Below are 13,890 nucleotides of genomic sequence, written 5' to 3' on the forward strand. Positions count from 1 at the left end.
ATAGTTGCAGAGAAGATATACAAGAACATTGCAGAAAACAAAAGTGTCATCTGCTTAATGCCAACTCTACGTGAATGCTCAATATTCAATGAGGAGCTTTTGAAATTGGAAAAGGAAGAGATCAGGAAATTGGAAGCAGTGGACAAAATTGAGGATGGAAGAATTACTGTCACAGTAACAGGCAAAATGAAAAATAAATTGGACTCACTAGAGAAGAACATCTCCAAAACAGCTGGATTAGAAAAAAATCTATATGTTTGCATGAACTGTAGAGTATTTTTAAGAAGAAATTTGGATGTTGAAAAAGGTTTAGTTAATGGAGCTATGGGAAGAGTTGTGGGTTTTATTAATTATCAGAAAAAAGAAGGAATTGAATGTTTAAAAATAAAATTTGATCAGATAGAAGAAGTTAAAGATATTTGTCGTTGTACAGTTCGTTTCATGCTTGTGAAAGACTTATATGTACGTAGGAAGCAGTTTCCGTTTTCTCTAGCATATGCTGTAACTATTCACAAGTCTCAAGGATTGACTGTAGATTGTGCATTTGTGAACATTGGTTCAACTGTGTTCAAAGAAGGTATGGCATATGTTGCTTTGTCACGAGTGAAAACATTATCAGGTTTATTCATGATAGACTTTGATGACTCAAAAGTTAGTGCTGATACAAACTGTGTAAAGGAGTATAATAGATTAAGAAGAAGCTATGCTCCTCATTTAGGTCAGTATCCTGTGTTAGAGAAACGTGTAGTTTCTTGTAAAAGAAAAAATGAGAATATCTGTAATGAAGATGTAGAGAAGAGGAAAAAAAAGAGGAGTGATGTAATTGTAAGCAAAAAGAAAAAGGAAAATGAAGAACAGGTTGTAGGATGTCATTTTGAAAATAGCTCTGGTGTCAACTGCTACGCAAATGTAGTGCTGAATGTTGCATTTTATCTGGAAAGTTTGCAAGAGCAGATAATAGTAAATCAGGGAAAAAGATTCTGTTAAGAGCTGAGTCTCCTTTTTCAAAAGCTAAGTAAAGATAAAACTCAAATAGAAAGTGCTACTGAAATTAGAAAACTTTTAGATGTATGTTCAGGACGAACACAGTTTTCTCAAAATGTACAGCAAGACGCACAGGAATTCTTGATGTATTTTCTTCAGGTAGTGGAAGAAGAAGGAGTTTTTTATTTATTTTTATTTTATTTTATTTTAGCGATTTCTACAGCGCCTGGTGACCCAAGGGTATCCCCGCGCTATGTAACTTGAACCTATTGAGACGGGAGGTAGTCGAAGGGTGTTACTTGGGAAACAAGTGGGTCTTAAGTTTTTTTCGGAACGCAAGGTAATTGGATTCCAATCTGAGGGCCAGGGGGAGTGCGTTCCAGCCTTTGGCCGCCTGAACGGAGAATTGGCGGCCTCCCGTGCGGACTTTTTTGAATCTGGGAATGTGGACTCGATTCTCATTTTGCGATCGTAGCACTCTGGTTGCTGTATAGGGTGTAATCATGTTGCTGAGGATCGCTGGGCCGGAACCGTTGTAGAGCTTGTGTGTGATACACATTGCTTTAAAGTGCACCCTTTAAAGCAATGTGTATCACACACAAGTTCCCATTGAAATTTTTTTTGGTCTCTCTTATAAATGGGAACATAGTTGTGAAAATTGTTATAATATATGTGGCTCTAATGTTGATAATGAAAGGTTTATTTATTTGACATTGCCAGAGAGTAAAACAGTTACTTTTGCAAAATTAGTTAAAGATGCTAATCATAGCATGAAATGTGGTGAGTGTAAATCTGACATGTTTTCAACATTAATTTTAAAGGAATACGGACAGTATGTAATTTTAATGATGCAACGATGTAGAGCTGATGGTTCAAAATTGGATACTTTAATAAAGAAGTTTACAGGACAGCAATTATCAATTTCAGGAAAAACTTTTGTAACTGTTGCAATAATTTTCCATGATCGACCTACTGTTACTTCTGGACATTACACAGTTTATCTTAAATGTGAAAAAGGTTGGACACTGTGTAATGATTCCCAATTGATTTTCAAACAACGTTTGCCTTTTGATTTAGCAAATTCCTATCTAATCTTCCTGAAACCTAAATTTTAGACAGATTTGGCAAGATCTGGACAAAATAATTTTACCATTTTACTGGATTACCATTGCAATTTTGTAGAAAAAAGATTTTTTAAATTATCATTTGGCCTAATGGAAAGATAACCAATTGTAATGTGGACTTTTTTAATTTTTAATGAAACTTTGAAAAACCAATAATTTAGAGATAATCGGTAACATCTGCACAATTTAAATTTTGGAATGTTATTGGACTGCCATTGGAAATTTTTTCAAAAATGATTTAAAAAATTACTATTTGGCCATGCGGAAAAGTAACCAATTCTATTGTGGACTTAATAAACTATTCAAAAAATTTTCGTGAAACAAAATGTTACAGAGAATCGGTGAGATCTGGACAAATTAAACTTTAGAATTTTATTGGATTACTGTTGGAAATTTATTCCAAAAAAAATTTTAAAATTACTATTTGGCCTAAAGGAAATGGAATCAGATGTATTGTGGAGTTATTTGAGATATAATATTGTGATTATACTTCTGAAACAAACATATCAGACGGTATTTTAAAGAAATAACTATTGGTATTAGATGATATTTTTTTAGAATATTATGCATTTCTATAATGTTAAGTTTAAGTAAAAAGAGATTCTGGGCTTTTTTATTACAATCTTTGTGATTGTTATTTTTTTTTGCCCGCTGTAAAATGATGAATGCAATTGCTTTCACAATTTATAGTGAAATGCAATATATTCTGAAAACAGCAAAAATAAGGCAAAAATATTTTTGGGAAAAAAATGTAAATATGTGTACTGTATTATAAAATGTTTTAAAAATATTAATACTTTTTTCTTTTTTTTCAGATTGATATAGAAAATTTTCGAAAACTAGAACCATTTTTAAAGCTATTTTTTTAAAAAACAAATGAATAAATATTTTTTTGAGTGAGTATGGTAAGTCAATAATAATAATTGTAGTCTCTCAAGGACCTTGTAATGTGATAATTGATTTTTAGTGTTTTTTTTTAAAAAAAAAAAAAGTACGCGCACCGTACGCGTACGGTAAAAAAAAAAAAAAAAGTTTTTAAAAACATATGTAAAAAAAAGATGAAAGATAAGGTTGGCTCTTAAAAGAACCGTTGTGTTCATGCAGGGACAGAGGAAAGAAAGCATGGGAAAATTATTCAAAGCGACAAATGTGCTGATCTATTTTGTTGTTCACTAGGGAAACACTGGTCTCCCTATGGCAAATTAGATCTTGACAAAAGGTGCATCGAATATCAACCCTTCGAAATCGAGGGTTCATTTCCAGAGGGCCAGCAAAAGGAGATTCTCCCCCCACAGATGAAGGGCTCACCTGACCTGCAGAAGAAGGAGTCAGCTCTGCAGATGATGGTCCAGGCTGAGCTGCTGTGGATGTACTTGCTTGTCTTTCTGAAGAGTTACCTCCAAAAAGATGACCATGTGTCCTTCTGTGTACATCCTGGAGGTGTCTCTTCATGGTATGATTCCCAAAGGAATACTTCCTGTCAGGATTACCTCTAGAAAGTACACGCTTACACAGCTTGCAAGTTACTAAGGGTGCATTCACCTTTTGCTGGCCTTCAGGAAAAGTAAAATAATCCCATACATAAGAGGGCTTTTGTTTCCTCGCTCTCTGCCTCAAGACAGTGCTGCTAGTGCTAGCCTCACTCTCAGAAGAGCTCTGCTGTTCTGCCATCGTATCACAAAGACAACCCAGCTCCTTCTCCTAAGGGATCACAAGCAGAAATGAGGGGAATGGGTGTGGTGTAGGAGAGTTCTAGAACTGAAAGTAGTTTCAACCAATCAAAAGTTGTGTTTCATGATCACATGACCTACCGTACGCTTACGGTACGCTTACGGTACGCTTACGGCAAAAGTGCGCATGCGCGTAAAAAAGACACGCGCTTGTGCGCATGCGCATAACAGTCACTCCCCGACACTTCCGCGTAACGTGCGCGTGTAGCGTACACGCGTACGCGTCCCACGCGGAGTACGCGCGGCTACGCAAATTGCGTAACTATACGCAAGCAGCGTAGAAAAATTACGGACGTTACGTGAACCGTACGCTTACCGTGAGCTTACGGTACGCGTACTAAAAAAATAATAAAAAAAATAGAAAAAAAGTACTGCTAATAAATTTTACATGTTTATTTTAAAAAATATATTAAAAAAAACATATTAAAGAATTTTAAAAATTTAATCATAGTCTTTATAAAAGGTAAGAAAATTAAAATAAAAATATGTTAGAAAAAATAGAAGAAAAAAAAAAAAATTAGCATTTAAAAAACCTTGCAAATTCACTGAAAAAACCATGGGTTTCACACACGTTATAGTTAGGACTTAGCATTTAAAAAACCTTAGAAATTCAGTGAAAAAACCATAGGTTTCACACACGTTATAGTTAGGAATTAGCATTTAAAAAACCTTAGAAATTCAGTGAAAAAAACCATAGGTTTCACACATGTTATAGTTAGCTGGACATTTTACTCGTAAAAAACCATTGAAATTGCCCCGTTATAGTTAGTTCAGCTAACTATAACTCGCGCGCCCGCAATGCACTGCTGATGACGTCACATATTACATCACTCATGACATGGTCAGTGACATCACTCATGACATCACTGATGACATCTCAAATGACATCACTGATGACATCATCCTTGTGATAGAGTGGCAGACCTCCTCTCACCCTAATATAACCTTTGATACACACATACAAAAATAGAGACTAAAATTTACAAAAGAATGGACATACCAATAACAGTTACAACAACCTCTTCAGTAATTCTAAGATCCACATACACATCCATTCATTCACCAACAGTTCAATACAGTCACTCATACATGTACTCACTTATCATATGTACTCATACACCTATACATCCTGTTACACAATGCCACTTATCCATAGAGCTACTCACACACATAGTCACCCATGCTAATAAAGAATAAAACATACATTTACTTGCATATACAGTAATTCACACACCACCACACTTACTTCTACGGAAACTTACACATACTTAGTCTTTTAAACAATCACTTATAGAAACACATACTTATTCATACAGGAACTCTTCCAATGTCTCACTCTCACATATACTCACTTATTTACACCAATAGTCACATATACTAGTTTAAAACATATGTAGTTACTCATAAAGACACTATTGAGACAGTCATTCACTCACTAACACACCCATACACACACTCATCCACCCATGCAGTCCTGCACACATGCTCTGATCAACACATACAAACAGTGAGTCAATCATTCATGCACCTATGCACTACGTAATACCCCCCACCGAACCATGCAGACACTCAGACTGATACTCAAAAAACCAACTAATATCCTATATAGACACCCATGTAGATACTCACCAACCCATGCAGCCACTTATACACAAAGTGAGAGACTGATACAGATATTTATATATTTAAACATTACTCACTAAGCCATGTATTCACTATGATACACTTAATCAGTCAGTTACACAATCAATTTTTCAATAAGAAATCATCCATTTAGACAGTAATATACCCATTTATTCTTTCATCGACCTTGAGATATACATATATAAAACATATTTAATTTTCAGAAAAACACACATTCACTGGATGATGTCATCAGTGATGTCATTTGAGATGTCATCAGTGATGTCATGAGTGATGTCACTGACCATGTCATGAGTGATGTAATATGTGACGTCATCAGCAGTGCATTTCGGGCGCGCGAGTTATAGTTAGCTGAACTAACTATAACGGGGCAATTTCAATGGTTTTTTACGAGTAAAATGTCCAGCTAACTATAACATGTGTGAAACCTATGGTTTTTTTCACTGAATATATATATATATATATATATATATATATATATATATATATATATATATATATATATATTCAAACCTCATTGCAAAAAATGACGACCATCAATAGGCAGGACCTGTTGAAAGAAAAACCTAAAGAAACAAACGAAGAAAACAAAATAAGGTTCATAACAACTCACTCCACGGAAAATGCAAAAGTGATGCAAATACTTCGCAAAAACTGGCATATCCTTCACATGGATGCTACTACAGCTGCGATAATGGGGGATCACCCAAACATAACGTATAGAAGGGCAAAAAATCTAAGAGATCAACTAGTTCACAGTCACTTCAGGAATCCTAAGAAACAAGACACTTGGCTCAAACCCAAAGGATTTTTTAAATGCACATGTTGCAAAGTCTGTGCAATCGCACAAAATACCAAGGAAGTGCTTATGGCAAACAAACGCATGTGGCAAATCCAACAGTTGATCAACTGCAAGACCCAATTTGTAATCTACATCATTGAATGTCCCTGCTCAATGAAATATGTGGGGAGTACTAAATGCGAATTGAAAAAACGCATTTTGGAACACGTAAGGGCCACAATCAACACCGATAGGAGCAATGCGGTGGCTAAACACATGGAGAGGGCACACAAAGGAAACTGGAAAGATCTCAAATTCTATGCCATTGAAGCAGTGGGAATACATCCCAGAGGAGGAGACCGTGAAAGAGTGATGAGGCAGAAAGAATCGAAGCACATTCTAAACTTCAGAACTTTGACCCCCGATGGTCTAAATCAAGACGAAGAACTCCATTACCATCTATAAACTGCAGAATTAATTTTTATCATGAGTGACATTTTCTGTAACTGTCAACGATTTGTGCTGTTTTATTATTTTTTTTAAATTTAATTTTGATTTTATCACAGTTTGGGTGGACTCGGGAGCACTGGGCAGAATAGTATCAATCTCAAAGGAAAAAATAAAAAAAAATAGACTGGGAGGAAATCTAGACAGAATATATTGCCTGAAAAATGAGGGCCCACCAGAGGGCAAATTCGACACCTAGTTGTGACTCATATTGTTTAAATTTAACTATGAGTGTATCACCTCGGTCAAAAAAGATGACCCACCAGAGGGCCATATATAATGCAAAATGAATTGCAACTCAGAAACGTTAATGCATTGTTGAGTAAGGTTGTCACATTATGTGCATATCGTTATCATCACTTTGCCTCCTTATTAAGGGTAACAACTCCCAGTCTTTGTTTAACTTAATTGTAATAGTATAATCTATTAGGTTTAATTTGTTTGGACTTCATGTACCAGAATGCCTAGCTCCGGAAAAGGAAGTGATGTCACTGTCGATTGTAGGGGTGATTTAAAACAAACAAAAAAATTTGTAGCCAAGATCAGTCTCGTGAACAAGGTCCCTGGTGGGACTGAAACGCGTAGAGTTTTTCTAACTGGCATGCTGTAAATAAAGAAAGAAACCTGACGATATGAACTGGTGACGATCTGTTTCTTCCGTGAGTGCGCGAGAACCCAGCCCTGCGGGGAAACGAATGAATAATATATATATATATATATATATATTATCTACTGGCAGGGTGTGCGCACGGTGAAAAACCAGAAAAAAAAATAAAAAATAAATACATAACTTAGCATTTAAAAAAACGTACAAATTCACTGAAAAAACCATAGGTTTCACACACGTTATAGTTAGGAATTAGCATTTTAAAAACCTTGCAAATTCACTTAAAACACCATAGGTTTCACACATGTTATAGTTAGCTGTACATTTCACTCGTAAAAAACCAATGAAATTCCACGTTATAGTTAGATCAGGTAACTATAACTTGCGCGACCGCAATCCACAATGTGTCATTTCAGATGTCATCATTGATGTGATGAGTGATGTCACTGACCATGTCATGAGTGATGTAATATGTGACGTCATCAGCAGTTTATTGTGGGCGCGCAAGTTATAGTTACCTGATCTAACTATAACGTGGAATTTCATTGGTTTTTTACGAGTGAAATGTAATGCATTTCGTTTTTAGTGCATGCTGGTACTTGTCGTCACCATTAAGAACAGTCATTCACCTTTGAGTAAGTCCCATGTGCATTGACCTGCACTGTAATTATATTCACCCTGAGTGGGCCCCAGACTTCAGAGAGCGAGTAATTCACCTTGTTGTCTGTGCTGCATATCACGCCCAAAACAGTTCCGAGCTTACAGCCTCCTCGAACTTCAAAGATGGTGCCGCTCCTCACGGCCGGGCCGCCGTGTCCTATTTTATCCACCAAATTGCCCTCGAGCTTAGGAGCGCACACAACAGGCAACACACCATCCGGTTTGTTATCAGGCATCTCACTCTCGTTACTCCGGGTTACTGATTAGACCTGACGCGTTTCAAGGATTTCCCTCTTTATCAAAGGTCATTATGCAAATTAGGCACACCGGAAGTTCTGCAGGCACATTTTAATTATTCTGCTAAGTGCATTTCGTTTTTAGTGCATGCTGGTACTTGTCGTCACCATTAAGAACAGTCATTCACCTTTGAGTAAGTCCCATGTGCATTGACCTGCACTGTAATTATATTCACCCTGAGTGGGCCCCAGACTTCAGAGAGTGAGTAATTCACCTTGTTGTCTGTGCTGCATATCACGCCCAAAACAGTTCCGAGCTTACAGCCTCCTCGAACTTCAAAGATGGTGCCGCTCCTCACGGCCGGGCCGCCGTGTCCTATTTTATCCACCAAATTGCCCTCGAGCTGAGGAGCGCACACAACAGGCAACACACCATCCGGTTTGTTATCAGGCATCTCACTCTCGTTACTCAGGGTTACTGATTAGACCTGACGCGTTTCAAGGATTTCCCTCTTTATCAAAGGTCATTATGCAAATTAGGCACACCGGAAGTTCTGCAGGCACATTTTAATTATTCACCATTAAGAACAGTCATTCACCTTACTCAAAGGTGAATGACTGTTCTTAATGGTGACGACAAGTACCAGCATGCACTAAAAACGAAATGCACTTAGCAGAATAATTAAAATGTGCCTGCAGAACTTCCGGTGTGCCTAATTTGCATAATGACCTTTGATAAAGAGGGAAATCCTTGAAACGCGTCAGGTCTAATCAGTAACCCGGAGTAACGAGAGTGAGATGCCTGATAACAAACCGGATGGTGTGTTGCCTGTTGTGTGCGCTCCTAAGCTCGAGGGCAATTTGGTGGATAAAATAGGACACGGCGGCCCGGCCCTGAGGAGCGGCACCATCTTTGAAGTTCGAGGAGGCTGTAAGCTCGGAACTGTTTTGGGCGTGATATGCAGCACAGACAACAAGGTGAATTACTCGCTCTCTGAAGTCTGGGGCCCACTCAGGGTGAATATAATTACAGTGCAGGTCAATGCACATGGGACTTACTCAAAGGTGAATGACTGTTCTTAATGGTGACGACAAGTACCAGCATGCACTAAAAACGAAATGCACTTAGCAGAATAATTAAAATGTGCCTGCAGAACTTCCGCTGTGTCTAATTTGCATAATGACCTTTGATAAAGAGGGAAATCCTTGAAACGCGTCAGGTCTAATCAGTAACCCGGAATAACGAGAGTGAGATGCCTGATAACAAACCGGATGGTGTGTTGCCTGTTGTGTGCGCTCCTAAGCTCGAGGGCAATTTGGTGGATAATATATATATATATATATATATATATATACACACATATAGATATATATATACTGAGTGTAATGTGTCATTTATCACCATTGTTGTTGAGTGTGAGGACCAGCCACGATTCACAAGTGGAGAGGGCTAGAGTGAGTCATGATGCCCTAACTCAACAATTGTAATTAGAATCATATATCACTGGCTGCACCTCCCCTCCTCCGGCAATGGTATTAAATAACATGTTACTTTCTACAGATCTTCAAGTGTAGTTTATGCACAGCTTTGGCTTGTGTAGTATTGATAAACAAAGGTATTTAACTGGACCCAGAATAAAAGGGGTGTATAGGATTGTTGCTATTAGAAGAGTTATTTCTCTTGTAAAGTCACTGTAAACAGTGCTGTAAATGAGCCGGTACTGTCCAGTACTAAGTACCGGCACTTTTTTGGGGAGAGGAGGAGTATGACACTTCTCAAGAGTGACGTAATACTTTTAATTGGAGAGTACCAGCACTTCTATTGTTCCATTTCAAACACTGACTGTAACAGTCAATCTGAGAGAAAAAGGCAGGGTTCTCTCATGTCAGTTAAACATTATTACTGTAAAAAAACATGGAATTTGGCCTTTACACTGGCGTAATAAATATTTGAATGTGTGTTTACCACTCTTTATAATTTATAGGGTCTATCTAGCCTGTCAAGGCCAGCAGTTGTAGTTTCTCCCTGCTAATGTTTTTTTGTTTGTCAGAATGTTGCTTTTGTGATAGGGCGTCCCTGGTTTGCCGGGACGTTTCCGATTTTTCACCTGCAGTCCTAGCAGCTTTCGTCACATTTGGCTCATGTACCGGCTTTTAGAAAGTGTCGACTGAAAACAACGGGGACACTTTTGTATGTGTTCGAATGCACGACTAATTAGCAGCTGTGATTAGAAAGTAGTTTAATTAACAGGGATGATACTGGGTTTAAAAATAGCAGTTTATCTATTTCCTTAGTGCCTGTTCTGTGTTTCTATGTTGGTGAGTGCTGTTATTCATTCTGCGCTGCTCGGGTGATGTCAAATGGTAGTCCTTCCTCCATTTTTGCGAAATGTCTCGGTTTTTGGTTTTCATAATCTGGTCCCCCTATTTTGTGGTCTGTTGCGGCTCCTGCCTCTGAGTCTGTCGCTGTCAGCGTCAGGCAGGAGTGACCTCTCTGGCTGTACGCAGCACTGTCTCTCTGGAGCATGGACAGGCACGCTGCTTCCTCGCTGAGCAGCATCTGTCGGAAAGCAGGAAAAGTTGTCAGGTGTTTTAAATGATGACACTTCAGGACGGCGATGTCCCTTCTGTGTCAGGTCAGTGCATATTCGGCGTATCATGCGTTACTCAGCGTGTTTTACTCTAACGATGAGCTTGTAATAGTTGTGTTGCCACTGCGGTTTGTTTTGTGTTCCAACCTGTTCATCAGATATGTGCACTTTCCCCCCAAGCTTCTCATCTCGTGCATTTTACGTTGTTTGGCCGCCGTGGGTGATTGATGTGTGATGCGGAAGAGGAAAGGCGAAGGAGGGGCTTTACACCTGCAGAGATGCTGCTTGACACTCGTACTGGCAATTAAAGTTACTTTCCCTGGATTGTGGGCAGAAAGATGACAACATTTTCCTTCTCTTCATCACTTTGATTGGCCGTGCGACTGAAGACCTCTCAAGGGCTCATCACTGCCACCTGCTGTACTGTACACGCCGCCTTTTATAGTACTCTTGTAAGTACAACTATTTCAACTTGTTGAGCACGTGCAGGAAGGCGGTATTCGCGCGCACGTAGCATGACATCCGAGAGTTGCGCACAAACAATTCTGGGTGCCGGCGCGCGCCCCTTCCCTTCCGCGCAGCTTGTCATTCACGCGTCTCAGCCACATATTGATGTCTTCATTCGGGGATCCGGTGCACGTTCTTCTCTTCTCAGCGTCCCCGCGAGCCCCCCGTCTTTTCCCCGCGACCCCTTCATCCGGGTTCCCCGGTGCGCACGTGCCCTCACCCAGCGAGTTATTCATTGTTCATCTCTGTCAACTCGTATTTAGAAGTCAAAAGCGCCCGCAGCTTCGATCCGGCCTTTCAACTGGGCAACGCCCTTTGCTCGTCGGGTTTACCAGCAGGCCAGCGAGGATTACCTGGCTTCTGTGCCATCCTGCCACCACCTCTATGTTTATTAAAATAAAAAGCGAATGCTCATTTGAGGAAATCGGAGAGAGGTGTCTAGGCTCTCCGTTTTAGGAACGTGAGCTTGAAAGGATTTGAATGTATTCTTTCCTGTTAGAAGTATACAGTGTTATAAGGTGGCACCTTTGTGGGCATCAGTGAAGTCCGTGCCAGTATTGATCGACGCCCCCCTTGATCCACCGAACTTGGGAGCAAAGCACTTTATCCCATCAGATTCCCGTCTATGAACAGGGCGCCTCGGCTGTGTGTGTGTGTGTGTGTGTGTGTGTGTGTGTGTGTGTTGGGGGGGGAGGGGGGCGGGGTTGGAGGGGTCCCAGTAAACGGTTAGCGTAAACAATAATATTAATGACTGCATTTACACGTGCACGAATCCAGTGAATGCAAAGGTCACATTCCATGTTATTACCATAGTACATTACAGCCAACGGGAGTAATCTCAGCTTACTGTCTCACAGATCCATTGCTATTTATCTACATAGCTGCCTGTGTGTTTATTTACTAACTAATGTTACTATTATTCATTAGAAAACAGACTCACAAGGGGCACTTGAGAGCTGGCTCTTCTTAAATACAGGTGTAGATAACACACACATAAAAACAGCATGGCACAATCCATACACTGCTCCCCAAGGGTGGCATCCTATTTATTACCCCTCCTTAAGGTGGTGTGGGCATCACCACACTCGGGGCTTCACCTATCAGTGCATCTGCATATTTACTACTGACACTTACTGACACTTAACTATGGCAATAAATAGCTCGCTACACTCAGTGCTTCTGTAAATATGTTCACCAGTAGCAATAAATAGGATATAACCCCACACGTGTAGACACTCACACGCACGGACGTATTTCTGGTTGCTATTATTGCCAGAGTTGCAGAAGTGTAAAACCCATGTTTTTCAAAAATCTATGGCGTATGGAAAGAAGTTCACATACCGTGTGAAATATGGGTCTCTGTCACAATGATGCTACTATGCACAGCATAGCTATTGTGCGTTGTTTAATCAGATGCAGCGCTTACGAGCTCACAATATTTATGCTAATTAGTAACAACACCTAAAAGCACAATGCAATTACACAGCAATGCGTGCTGAGGCCATTAGGTAATACTGCATTCATAGCCATTTCTTTCATAGTGTGAAGGGGGTATTACAATATTGAAATGTCATCTCGACGATTGTTGACAACATTTGTTAGTGGATCAAGGGTGAAGTCCTCAGCGTTGCATTTGTTTTTTGAGTTAAAGTTTCCATGGCTGTTCTTTGACTTATGGACTTGTGAAATCCAAAGGTGTTTTTAGTTCTAATTCACAACCAGACTTTGACTGTGTTTCTTTGAAGTGAATTTCTATAATTTTCAAACACTTGTTAACATAACCAATGCTACCACTAATTTCACGTTAACTATTATAAATATATATATATATATATATATATAGATAGATAGATAGATAGATAGATAGATAGATAGATACATATATATATATATATATATATATATATATATATATATATATATATATATATATATACATATATATACACACACCTGCAAACACACACATATTCACTGGATGTCATATACTATTTATTGCCATTGTTAAGAGGGGGGAATCACGATTCTTCACAGGCATATGATTTAGGCTCTGCTGATTTTCATATGTAAAAGTTATAAACAAATATGTTTCCCCAGAATGCAAGGAGTTAAATCTAAAATCTAATTTAGTATCATTCGTCAGGGTAGGACGAGCCGCTTTCCTCTGTAATACAATAGAAAAATGCAGCCTGTAAGGCAGTAAACATTGGTGTGTCAGTGTAGATCTGCTGCACTGTGGGAATCGCACGGATTGTGAACTTTGCAATTTTGCAACAAATGTGAAAATGTAGATTTATTATCATCCTTGGTCCAAATAGTAACATTTTTCACCTCTTATTACCCCTACCGAATACTGCTTTGTTACCATAGCTTGGAAAAGCTTAAACCTGTTTACTAAAACATTTGTTCACATCAGCTTGTTTTTTACAAAAAAAGATCTCGAAATTTAAATCTGTGAAATTAACATTCTTAAAACCCATTGGGAAGAGTAACCATGTCCGATATATGATACCACATTC

At 38.8% G+C, this 13,890-nt stretch overlaps 1 protein-coding gene and 1 long non-coding RNA gene across 2 annotated transcripts in view; one reads left to right on the top strand and one right to left on the bottom strand.

Moving 5' to 3' along the window:
• Window positions 1-13,890, bottom strand: part of LOC146821846 (uncharacterized) — a 55,719-nt gene that overhangs the window by 37,215 nt on the left and 4,614 nt on the right. The gene's annotated exons all lie outside the window — the stretch shown is intronic.
• Window positions 10,800-13,890, top strand: part of PROX1 (prospero homeobox 1) — a 105,807-nt gene continuing 102,716 nt past the window's right edge. Inside the window, exon 1 of the mRNA XM_085612899.1 lies at window positions 10,800-10,909. The gene's annotated coding sequence lies outside the window, so the exon portion shown is untranslated. The remainder of the gene's footprint in view (window positions 10,910-13,890) is intronic.

This window comes from Triturus cristatus, chromosome 6 (genome assembly GCF_964204655.1).
Source record: "Triturus cristatus chromosome 6, aTriCri1.1, whole genome shotgun sequence".
Classification (NCBI taxonomy): domain Eukaryota; kingdom Metazoa; phylum Chordata; class Amphibia; order Caudata; family Salamandridae; genus Triturus; species Triturus cristatus.